Source organism: Heterodontus francisci, unplaced genomic scaffold (assembly GCF_036365525.1).
Source record: "Heterodontus francisci isolate sHetFra1 unplaced genomic scaffold, sHetFra1.hap1 HAP1_SCAFFOLD_349, whole genome shotgun sequence".
In the NCBI taxonomy this organism is placed as follows: Eukaryota; Metazoa; Chordata; class Chondrichthyes; order Heterodontiformes; family Heterodontidae; genus Heterodontus; species Heterodontus francisci.
In genome coordinates this window covers 1,429,565-1,441,873 of record NW_027140807.1, presented here as the reverse complement: position 1 = coordinate 1,441,873, position 12,309 = coordinate 1,429,565, and positions in this window count along the sequence as shown.

Here is a 12,309-nt window from a genome sequence, read left to right as displayed (position 1 = left end):
AGGGAGGTTGGAGATGGGTCAGTATTTTGTAAGGACAGAGGAGTCAAGGGTTGCTTCTTTTGAAGGAGTCATCGAGTCATTTACGGCACTGAAGAAGGCCATTCGGAACATCGGGTCCATGCTGGCTCTCCACGGTGCTGTGCAATCAGTGCACTCCCCTGGCTCGATCCCTGTAGCCCTGTAAGTCTATTTCTCTCAGGTGGCTATCCGACTATCTCTTGAAGTCATTGATCATCTTCGCTTCCACCATCCTGTGGGCAGTGAGTTCCAGGTCATTAACACCCTTAGTGCAAATAAAATTCTTCCTTATATTCCCTGCATCTCTAACCCAAACCTTCAACCTCCTTATTGTACCATTAGTTAATGGGAACCAGTTTTCCTTGTCTGAGTTATCTGTACCCAATGCCTTTATTTATGAAGCCCAAGATCCCACATGCTTTCCTAACCAAGCTCTCACTATGTCCTGCCATTTTCAAAGATGTGTGCACATACACCCCCAGGTCCCTCTGTCCCTGCACACTCTTTACAACTGTGCCATTAAGTATATATTGTCTCTCCCTATTCCTTCTGCTAAAATGCATCACCTCACACTTGTCAGAATGAAATTCCATTGGTCACCTTTCTGCCCATTCTGCTCGTCTATCTATGACCTGATCCAGGCAGTTCATATCATCTTCACTGTTTGCTGCACCTCCAGGTTTGGTGTGGAGAGCAAATTTTGAGATTCTGCTCTGTATTTCAAGATCCAAGTCATTTATATGTTGCAGAAAAAGCAGTGGTCCCAGCACTGACCCATGGGGGAACACCAGTGACTACCATCCCTCAGTCAAAAAAGCAACCATTTACTACGATTCGCTGTTTCCTGTCCTGACGGCACTTTTTCACCCAAATGAACACTGACCCTCTCATCCATGAGCCTCAGTTGTGTTAACCAGCATTTTATGGGGTACCTTGTCAAACGCTTTCTTAAAATCCACATAAACAACATCCACCACATTCACTCCATCGACCTTCTCTGTTGCTTCATCAAAGAATTCAATTAGATTAGTCAATAATGTTCAGCCTTTTGAAAATCCATGCTGGCTACCCTTAATTAAACTCGAACCTCTCCAACCGTCTATTGATTTTTCTCTGATTATTGTTTCTAGAACCAAACCCATCACTGATGTTAAACTAAGTGGCCTGTAGTTGCTCGGACTGTCCTTACACCCTTTCTTCAATAAGGGTTTGCCACTCTGTCGTCTCTGGCACCTCCCCCATAACCAGGGAAGATTTGAAGATGACGGCAAGCCCTTCTTCTATCTCTACCCTCCACTTCCTTTCACAACCTGTGATGCAAGTTATCTGAACCAGGTGACTTATCCACCCAAAGCATAGCCAGCCCTTTTAGTACCAGCTCTCAATTGTTATCCTATCCATTGCCTCTACTCTCTCTGCTTCTATAGATAATTTTCAGCCTCCAGTTCCTTCGGGAACACTGATACAAAGTTCTCATTAAGTATATTAGCTTTGCCCTGTGCCTCAAAGCACATATTACTCTCTCCGTCCTTACTTGACCCCTCTTTACCTCTTACTACTCACTTACTATTTACGTGCTGGTAGAAGATCTTTGAGCCCCTTTTATGAATCTCCCTCTCCCCTTTCCACATTGAGGCTGAAATGGGCTTTGTTTGCAACAATTACATCATCCAGGTCTGATCAGATACTCGGAGCTTTTGTGAACGAATTCCCATCAACCTCAACAAGTTGTGCAATTTCCCCATTTGTCAGTGTTTTACCCCCTTCTGATGTTGTTCAATTTGTTAGTGTTTTTCCCCTGCTGAAGTTGTTGCTGTATTTGTTGTTTTTTTCACTGAAGTTGTTGTTGAACCTGTTGGTGTCTTTGCCCAGCTGAAGTTGCTGCTGCATTGCTTGATGTACTTCCCTAAAGTTGTTGGTGAAGTTGTAGGTGTTTCCCCTGCTGACGTTGTGAGAATAGTAGTTGTTTTTTTCCTCCCCGCTTCCCCTAATGTTGCTGGATTTGTTGGTGATTGCTTCCTGAAGTTGTTGTTGGATTTGTTGGTGTAATCTTCCTGTTGAAGTTGTTGTGATGTTTGTTTTTAATTCTCCTGAAGAAGTTGTTGAATTTGTTGGTGTCGTTCTGCTCCTGAAGTTGTTGTATTTGTTGTTCTTTTCCCCCATCCTGAAGTAGTTGTTGAATTCCCCTGTTCCTCCTGAACATGTTACACTCACCACCCCTCATGACTCAGCTTACACTGTAACTGTATCCCTGAGTGAAATCTCTCTAATGTGCAGGTAATATCTGCTTCCAGCGTCTCCCTGGGACCCTGTTCCACAGAGCGACCTCCTGCTCATTGAAATAACCTTTCTGCAGGTTCGTTTCCAGGTCAAATAATTAAAACATTAAGTAACTATTACAACAAAGAGTATTGTCCCTTTTCCCTCAAGGGGGCTGGAATAGAAAGCGCTGGATGTTGTGTTACTGTTGTATGCAGCTCGGATTAGACCCCTTCTGGAGAAACCATGTTCAGTTCTGTGCATCAAAACTCAGGAAGGATGTCTCAGCCTTGGAGGTAATGACACCAGGTCTAAAAGGGTTAAATTAGCTTCACAGTTTGCATGGCCTAATGTTATATTCTCTTAAGTGTAGGAGATTAAAGGGTGATCTCATTGAAATATTTAGGATGATTAAAGGATTCGATGGTGTTAATGGACAGAAACAATTTCCTCTGCTGGGGGAGTCCAGGGCAAGGTGGGGTGGGGCTGTTCAGGAGTGATGTCAGGAAACGCTGGTTCACACAGCTGGTAGTGGAAATCTGGAATTTTCTCCCTCAAAAGCTCGACAGATGGGGGTGTGAGGGGGGTTAATCAGACATTACAAAGCAGAGCTTGCTAGATTGATGTTAGGTGAGGGTATTAAATGATATGGAACCCAGATGGGCAAATGGAAATAAGTTGTAGATGATCCATGATCTCCCTGAATGGCGGAACAAGCTTGAATGGGCCGAATGGCCCATTCCTGCTGCCAGGATTTCTCATTTTCCTCTGTCAGGATTTGAGTGAGCTGGATTATCCAGGGTGGAAGCACTGACCAGAAAAGAATGGAGCAGCACGAGGTTTGGGGAATGCTGGGCAGACCCACCATGCACAGTCACATCCCTTCTGATACCATCCCTCAGCAATCATTTAAGAGTGAGTGTTCCCTCCCAGAACAAAAACACTGGATTTCCATGATCAGATGGGAAAGTCATTCCAGCAAAATCAAAACCTTCTTGAGACGGTCATGTTCAGCGTTCATAGATGTGTTGAGCAGACAGAGACTGCAATAAAACTTTAAAGACACAGTTTACAATCAGATTTACAATCACACCGGGTGGTCAGGGAGTCAAACACGTTAAAAACACGTTAAACACGGAAAAACACCAAAACATTCAGCAACAACCTCAACAGGAAAAACACCAACAAATTCAACAATAACTTCAGGAGAAAAACAACAACATCGAGAAAAAACACCAATAGATTCAACATCAAATTTAGCAGGAGACAAACAGGAAAAAATACAAAAACAACTGCACCAGAAAAATAACCCACGAACAAGCTCAGCAATAACTTTAACAGGAGAAAAATAAAGTACGAATAAAATCAACAACAACTTCAACAGGAGAAAAACACCAACAAAGTCAACAACAACTTTAGCAGGAGAAAAACACCAACAAATTCAACAACAACCTCAAGAGGAAAAGCACCAACAAATTCAACAACAAGAAAAACACCAACAAATTCAACAATAACTTCAGCAGGAGAAAACAACAACAAATTCAAAACAACAACCTCAACAGGGAAAACACCATCAAATTCAACAACAACTTCAACAGGAAAAACATCAACAAATTCAACAACAACTTCAGCAGGAGAAAAACACCAACAATTTCAATAACAACCTCAACAGGAAAAACACCAAAAAATTCAACAACAACCTCAACAGGAAAAAAAGCAACAAATGCAACAACAACTTCAACAGGAAAAACACCAACAAAGTCAACAACAACTTCAGCTGGAGAAAAAAACAACAAATTCAACAACAACCTCAGCAGGCTCTGCACGTTGTCTGTTCGTGGGATCTTGCCTTGTAGAAACTGGCTGCCACACTTCCTGCATTACAGCAGTGGCTGTACTTCGAAACAGTCGCAAAGAATATGGGAATAGCAAAACATATGAGATTAGCAAAACTGTGAGATCTTGGGCTTCATAAATAGCGGCAGAGCCTACAAAATATGGGAAGTTATGCTGAATCTTTATAAAGCTCTAGTTAGGCCACAACTGGACAATTGCATCCAGTTCTGGTCACCACACTTTAGGAAGGAGGTGAGTTTCCTTGAGAGGGTGCAGAGGAGATTTACCAGAATGGTTCCAGGGATGGGGGATTTTAGTTACAAGGTTAGGTTGGAAAACCTGGAGAAAATGAGATTGAGTGGAGACCTGATAGAGGTGTGCAAGATTGTGACAGGTTTAGATGAGGATCACAAAGAAAAGCTGCTCCTCACCCAGGAGTCAGTTCCCCAGCTCCACTGACTAGTCCCACAGTGTTGGTGTTCCTGCTCCTCGCTCCAGCTGCAGGGAATTTACAGCACAGAAACAGACCATTCGGCCAGACACGTCCATGTAGGCCTTTTTGGTCCACACGAACATCGTTCCACGCCCTCTTCATCTCGCCCCCAGCCGCATCTCCTTCTGTTCCTCTCTCCCTCATGTCCGATGCAGCTTCCCCATCCCCCCAAGCTTAAATACATCTTGCCTATTCCTCTCAGCCTGTGGTAATGAGTTCCACATTCTCCCCACTCTCTGGGTGAAGATGTTTCTCCCGAATTCCAAATTGGATCTTTTGGTGACTGTCTTATATTGATGACCCCTCCCCCTTTTTCTGGTCTCACCTGCAAATGGAAAAAATCTTCTCCACAATAATGTGATCAAAACCCGTTTCATAATCTTAAAGAGCTCTATCAGGTCACTCCTCAGCCTTCTCTTTTCTGGAGAAAAGAGCCCCAGTCTATTCAGTCTTTTCCTGATCATTATAACCTCTCAGTTCTGATATCATCCTTGAACATCTTTCTGTGTCTTCTTCATGTCGAAGACATGTTCACACTGCAGTAGATAAACCCAACAGGATACAGAGCTGCAGGCTTTTATCTGAAACAGGTGTTTCTGTTGGTGTTTTTGTTGAACTGCTCCATCTCTCTGAGTCACTGTGCAGACTCCAGGCACAGAAATACAGCGCCGAGCGATTCTCCTGCAGGCTGGAGGACTCCAGGTTGAACTGGGAACCAGTCGGTCGTTTGGCAGTGAAACCCTCCACCGTCCCTTCTGAGTTCACACTTGGTGTAACTGCGGAGTAAAACATCAGCCGCAGCTCCTTCCCCAGGTCCTGTCTGTACCAGAACATGTAACCGCTACTCTGGCCCTCCACACGGCACTCCAGTCCCACTCCCTCCCCAGGAAATCTGGAGACGGCGGTGGGAGTCTGGCGGACCCTCGCTGAGATCGCGCCTGAAGGAAGAGACCGGGAGAGAAGAAGGTCAGTGAACAGGGACAATCTGGGATGTGAAGAATGAAGGAAGGAGAGAAAGATAGAGAGAAAGAAAATAAGAAAGAGAGCTGTTAACACAAACAATGGGGGTGTGGGGTGGAGGTGAGAAAGATCCCTTACTTTGAAATAAGACCATGAGACTCAGTAACAGATACATCTTCCACTGGAAGCTTATCCTGCAATTGGGAAATCAGTGGAAAGAAGAGAGTTGAGTCTTGTGAGAAGCCACATGAAGACTCAAGCAAGTGATTCAGGTTTGTCCAACACCTTCCTACCTTCCTACCACGCCCCGCTCTCTACCATTGGCTGCCAGTAGTTGCTGTTGCATTTGTTGGTATAGATCTGCTGCTGAAGTTGTTGTTGTATTTGTTGTTGTATTTGCTGGTGCTTTTCTCCGACTGAGGTTGTTGAATTTGTTAGTGCTTGAATCTTCTGCTGATCTGTTGTTGAATTTGTTGGTGTTTGAATCTCCTGCTGATATGTTGTTGAATTTGTTGGCGTTGTTTTCCTTTTGAGGTCGTTGTTGTGTTTGTTGGTGTTTTCCCTGCTGAGGTTTTTGTTGTACTTGTTTCCTTCCCTGCTTCAGTTGTTGTTCAATTTGGTTTTTCATGTTGTTGTATTTTTTGGAGTTTTTTCCCCCCTGCTGAGGTTATTTTCTCTTTTTTAATTCATTCATGAGATTTTGGTTGTGGTCAGCATTTATTGTCCATCCCTAATCGTCTAATTGAGAAGGTGGTGCTGAGCTGCCTTCTTGAACCACTGCAGTCATGTAGGGTCGGTAAACCCACAGTGCTGTTAGGAAGGGAGTTTCAGGATTTTGACCCAGTGACAGTGAAGAATTTTCACAATGACTGGAGTTCAGTGCGGTGAAGAACTTAACCCTATAACTCCCGTTTAGCAGAAGGGGGTGAAATAAAACTGTCTTGGCCCCGAAACAAGGCAGCAGGCTGACGGGTCTTATTGGGTCATCGTATCATGCAGGTCAAATCCAGGCCATTCAGCCCATCGATCCTGGCCTGGCAGCTCGAAAGAGCGACCTCCTCCCATCTTTCTTCATCTTACCCTATCAACAGATTCTTCTATTCCTTTCTCACTCATGTATTTATTCAGCTCCCCTTTAACTGCATCGTCTCTATTCGACCTCAACCCATTCCATTTGGTCTGTAATTCCACATTCTCACCGCTCCCTGGGTTAAAGAACCTCCTCCTGAATTCCCAATTGGATTTATTAAGGACTACCTTACATTTATGATCCCTTATTTTCATCTTCCCTGTCCAATTGCTCCCACTCCCTGTTCTTTCTGAATAACCCTGCACTTGATCTTGCAGCTTGTCTGCCTCCTTCCTACCATTACAACAGTGACTGCACGTCAAAATGTATTTGACTGGTTGAGGCTTGAGTGAAGCAGAGAACTGTCGGGCCGAATGGCGCGGATCTTTGCATTAACTTCCATCTAGTTCTGTGCCACAAGCGCCAACACGAGTCGAGTAGGAGAATATAACTAATGACTGAAACAGGTTCAGTATCTGACAATGAAACGCCTGCAGAATCAGTGCTTGCAGTTGCACCTGGAGCCACTAGGTGCCAGTGTTACTCCACTGTAGCCGCTGCCCAGAACATGCTCAGACAGAGTGAGCTTTACCCACAGCAGCTCCACAGGTCAACTTGGCTGCTTCTGAAATGTTTCACTTCTCAACTATTTCACAGACACACAAAAAAAAAAAACGCAGTTGGACTTCATCATGTTTGGTCTTTAATAGTGACCAGAGCACCCCGGATTCGCCTGAGGCCTCCTTAGCTCAGCCCATGAAATGACCTGTCAACATGTCAACATGTGGGAGCCAATGAACCATCAGGAATTTGCACCCCCTCCCTCCCCCCAATGGGAACATGAAACAGTGGGGAGGAGGAGACAGTAAATGTCACTCAGAACATTGAGATTTTCTGCAATAAACCAGCTCAGTGATTTCACACAATGAACACATGGATCTGTCTCCCTCCAGAGATGACTGTGTCTCACCTCTGCGTTGTGTTGCTGGTGTTAAGGGGTAAGGTGGACCTCGACTGGGAGATGTCAGTCATCTTCACTGCTCTTTCCCTGTGTGACCCCATTGGGAGTTTACCCCCTTACAAGGCACCGTCACTGTGATTGTTAATTTAGCTGCTCTCTTTCTCTTTTTGTATCCCTTTCTCTATCTCTCTTTCTCTCTGTCTAACAATAAATGTTCCTCTATGTCTGTCCCTCCCAGTCTCCCTGTCTCTCTGTCTCTCTTACTCTCTCTCCCTGTCCTCTTAGCTCCTTCATGTCTGTTGCCGATGTCTAGAATGTTGCTGTTTTTCTCTCTCTGTCTGTGCTTCCCTCTCTCTCTCTCTCTCTGTCTCTGCTTCTCTCCTTTTCTCTCACTCTTTTTCACTCTATGTCTCTCTCTCTCTTTGCAGCTCCCCGTCTCCCACCTCTCCCTTCTTACGAAGAAACACGGGACATTTAGGGCACACAGCAGGTCATTCAGCCCATCGTGCCTCTCCCCTCTTCGTGGCCGATGTCAATTTAAACATTGTCCCTGGGTTTATCTCTCTCTCTCTCTCTCTCTGTTTTACAGATGTGGGGGCCGTGTTGATGCAACAGATTCCCGCTTCCATATCCTATTCCCCAGGCTCTCCAGTCAGTATCCAGTGTATTTACACAAAGGCAGATGCTGGCTCCGATATCCACTGGTACCCGTGGCATCCGGACCGTGAGCCCGAGAACCTTTTCTATTCCACCTCTGCCGGAACAGTCATTCCCTCCAGAGAGGTTGGCGGTTTCACCGCCAGGAGACCCAGCAACACCCATTTTTCCCTGGAGTCCACCAGCCTGTGGGTGAATCAATCAGCCGTGTATTACTGTGCCTGGAGTCTGCACAGTGACTCAGAAAGGTGCCAGATTTCAGCAAAAACTCTAAAGGGGGAGGAAAGCACTTGTGGGAGATGAACCCGTCTGTCTATCTCAGTGTCTTTCTGTCTCTCTGACTATCTGCAGGTTTCTGTGTCGCTTTGTGCGTCTCTGCATCTATCTATCTATCTATCTATCTATCTATCTATCTATCTATCTATCTATCTATCTATCTATCTATCTATCTAACTATCTATCTATCTATCTATCTATCTATCTATCTATCTATCTATTTATCTATCTATCTATCTGTCTATCTGTCTATCTGTCTATCTATCTCGCTGTCCATTTTTGGTTATTTGCACTATTTATCTATCTATTTACCTTGATTATATATATATTTGTCATCGATTTATCTCTCCGTCTCTCACCTCTCTAAATATGCATCCACCATACATCTGACGTTTATCATCTATCTAACACCATTATTTACACCATACCAGTTTAATTATTGATGCATCATGATTTGTATTTTACTGATAGTTTCACCTTCTTGCTCTCCTTCGACTCAGAGTACATCAATACATTATGAATTATTAAAAATGCTGCAGCAATGTGCTCAGATCCTTCTCGTTCAGGCAGCCTCTACCTGTAAAGAACAGATTCCGAGGTGGGGTAAATGGGTTTATGGTCCTGTTGAATGAGCTGTCGGTGGTATGTGACAAGAGTTACACATAGCTCCCTATTGTACATGTCCACGATGATTCATACAATGCAAAAGTGAGACACCTCCCCAGAGAGGTCTCTCACTGGAAGACCTGCCTCCTGACGGCGGTTTGAGCATCTGTTCAAAACAGTTAACCCACTTCTTCATGACACTGTCGCTTTTCAAAGTATCTAAGATTTCACCCCAATGTAAAACATAACCCTTGAATTGTCGTTTAGCACAGGGAAAAGAGCTACCCAATGCAACACCAATCAGACACAAGCAACGAGAGCCAGATACAGACGGGAAGCATTTCCTTATTCAAGCTCCTTCCGACCAGTGGGTGTTATTATTCTGTCATACCCAGAAGTGAGGGGTCAGAAGGAAACCCTGCTTCCAGTGCTGTCATTTCCACTCTCTGCTTTATCTTCAGCCGCCTGATATTGGTTCATGAACAGATTCAGCCCTCAGTCTGCAGGATGCAGTTAGTCAAACTCTTCCTAATCGTCTGTTCTCTTCTTCCATGTAGGTATTCATCGTTCATAAAGATACCTGTGCTAAAATACATGCTGTGTTTTCATTCACTACTAACTTCTATCAAACTAGATTGATAAAACATCATTGCAGTCGATTTTCTGTCATTTCTTAAACTACTTACTTTACTTTCACTGTCAATAATATTTACTTAATGAAATTTATGACTGAATAAAAATTACTTATATATTCGTGACGCTACTATACCTATCTTTAACCGATAAGTTTTCCCTAATTCTGGATTAATTTGTCTGTCTCATATCACTTGCTACATTATTTTACAATCTCTATATCTATCTGTGTATTATCTATATATCTACAAATATATCATTTAACGATATATTGTCTGCCTATATAGTTATCTAGTATTATCTACTTATCTATTTGGATAGTTATAGTTGGTTATCATATGTCACAATATGTTCTAAACTTTTTAAACTATTCTCCTTATTTCTCAAGGCAAAACTCTAGCAGAGGTGATACACCAGTGGCCAACTCTGGTGGTGGGGAAGAGAGGTGAACCAGCAGAATTAAAGTGTTACCAGAATGACAGTAGTAAGAGCGTTATGCTGTGGTATCGGCAGTATGCCGGGCAGGGGCTCACCCTAATGGGTCATTTTATTAATGGAATCCCAGTCACATACGAAGGAAAATTTGAGGAGGAGGTGAAGATTTTAAGGCCCAAGGAGAGACGATGCAGCCTGAGGGTCCTCAAGGTTAAGGCTGCGGATGCGGCAGTGTATTACTGTGCAGCCAGTGAGCACAGCGCTGCAGACTGCCTTAGTGCCAGTGCAAAAACCAACAGGGTGAACAACACAACTGACTGACAGACAGGAGCAGTGACAATGGTTCCCTGCCACACCAGCCATTTTCCAAGCTGGTGATTCCCGGATTCCTGAACCTTCATCAAGGGCTGAATGACAGGGAATAGCAGAAGGTACGAGGAAGAGAGAGAAGGAAAGAAAGAGATGTGCCTCAGATCCCCTGCAAAATTTCAAAGTCCTCGTCTACACTGTTTAATTTCTGGCACTGTGTATGTTAAAACTAAATCACTGTCGCTGTCTCAGACTTGATTAAATAATAGGTTAATTAATGATCTAAATAAGACAGAAAGTTAACATCACCATTGTGAAGTGATCGATAGAGTATCAATCATCTACAAGGTACAAGTCAGGAGTGTGATGGAATACTCTCCACTTGCCTGGATGGGTGCAGCTCCAACTGCACTCAGGAAGCTCAACACCATCCAGGAAAAAGCAGCCCTCTTGATCAGCAACCCATCTACTACCTTCAACACTCACTCCCTTTATCACATGGCAGAAGTGTGTACCATCGACAAGATGCACTGCAGCAAAGCATCGAGTGTCCTTAGACAGCACCTTCCAAACCAACCAACTGTACCAACTAGAAGGACAAGGGCAGCAAATACATGGGGGCACCACCACCTGCAAGTTCCCCTCCAAGTCACACACCATCCTGACTTGGAACTATATCACCGTTTCTTCACTGACACTGGGTCAAAATCCGGGAACTCCCTTCCCAACAGCACTGTGGGTGTACCTACCCCCCATGGCTCAAGAAGGCAGCTCACCACCACCTTCTCAAGGGTAATCAGTGTTGTGAAATAATTGCTGGCCTTGTGAAAGAAACTCACGTCCCATGAAGGAATAAGAAAAAAAGTTATATCAGGTCTTTCACGACTTCAAGACGCCCCAAGACAGTTAACAGCCAATTAAGAACTGGAAAATGATAGTCAGATCCTCTGCTACTTCTTCTCTTGCTTTGATTTTTTTTTATTCATTCTGGGGACCTGGGTCCCTCTGAGAAGGCCAGTAGTTATTCAACATCGCTAATTGCCCTGGAGAAGGTGTGTGCTGCCTTGTAGATAACTGAAGAGTTTGCTAGGTCATTTCAGAGAGCAGTGTACTTAAAACACGGAAGCCAATTGGTGTACAGCACCATGCCATAGGCAGCAGAGACAGGCAGATAGATAGCTAGGAAGGCAGACAGGCAGATGATAGATAGATAGATAGATAGATAGATAGATAGATAGATAGATAGATAGATAGATAGATAGATAGATAGACAGACAGATAGATAGACAGACAGACAGTCAGACAGATAGATAGAAAGACAGATGGGTAGACAGATTGATAGATAGACAGACAGATAGGCAGACAGATAGATAGACAAATAGTCAAATAGATTGTTAGATAGACAGACAGATATGCAGATAGGTAGATATGAAGACAGACAGACGGATTCATACAGATAGAGAGACAAATTGACACAGATAGACAGACAGACACACAGCCATGCAGATATATAGATAGAGAGAAAGATAGACAGATAGCTACAGAGATAGATAGATAGCTGTATAGATAAATAGACAGAGATCTTTTTCTCCCTTTCTCCATCTATCTCTATCACTGCCTCTCTTTTACTCTAACTGTTTTTCACCATATCATCCTCTCTGACTCTGTCTCGCACTATGTCTCTCTCTCATTCCTTGGCACTTTCACATACACTCTATCACTCCAATAGAATCGTAGAAAGTTTAAGGCACAGCAAGAGGCCAATTGGCCCATCGTGTCTGTGGCGGCTGAAAAACA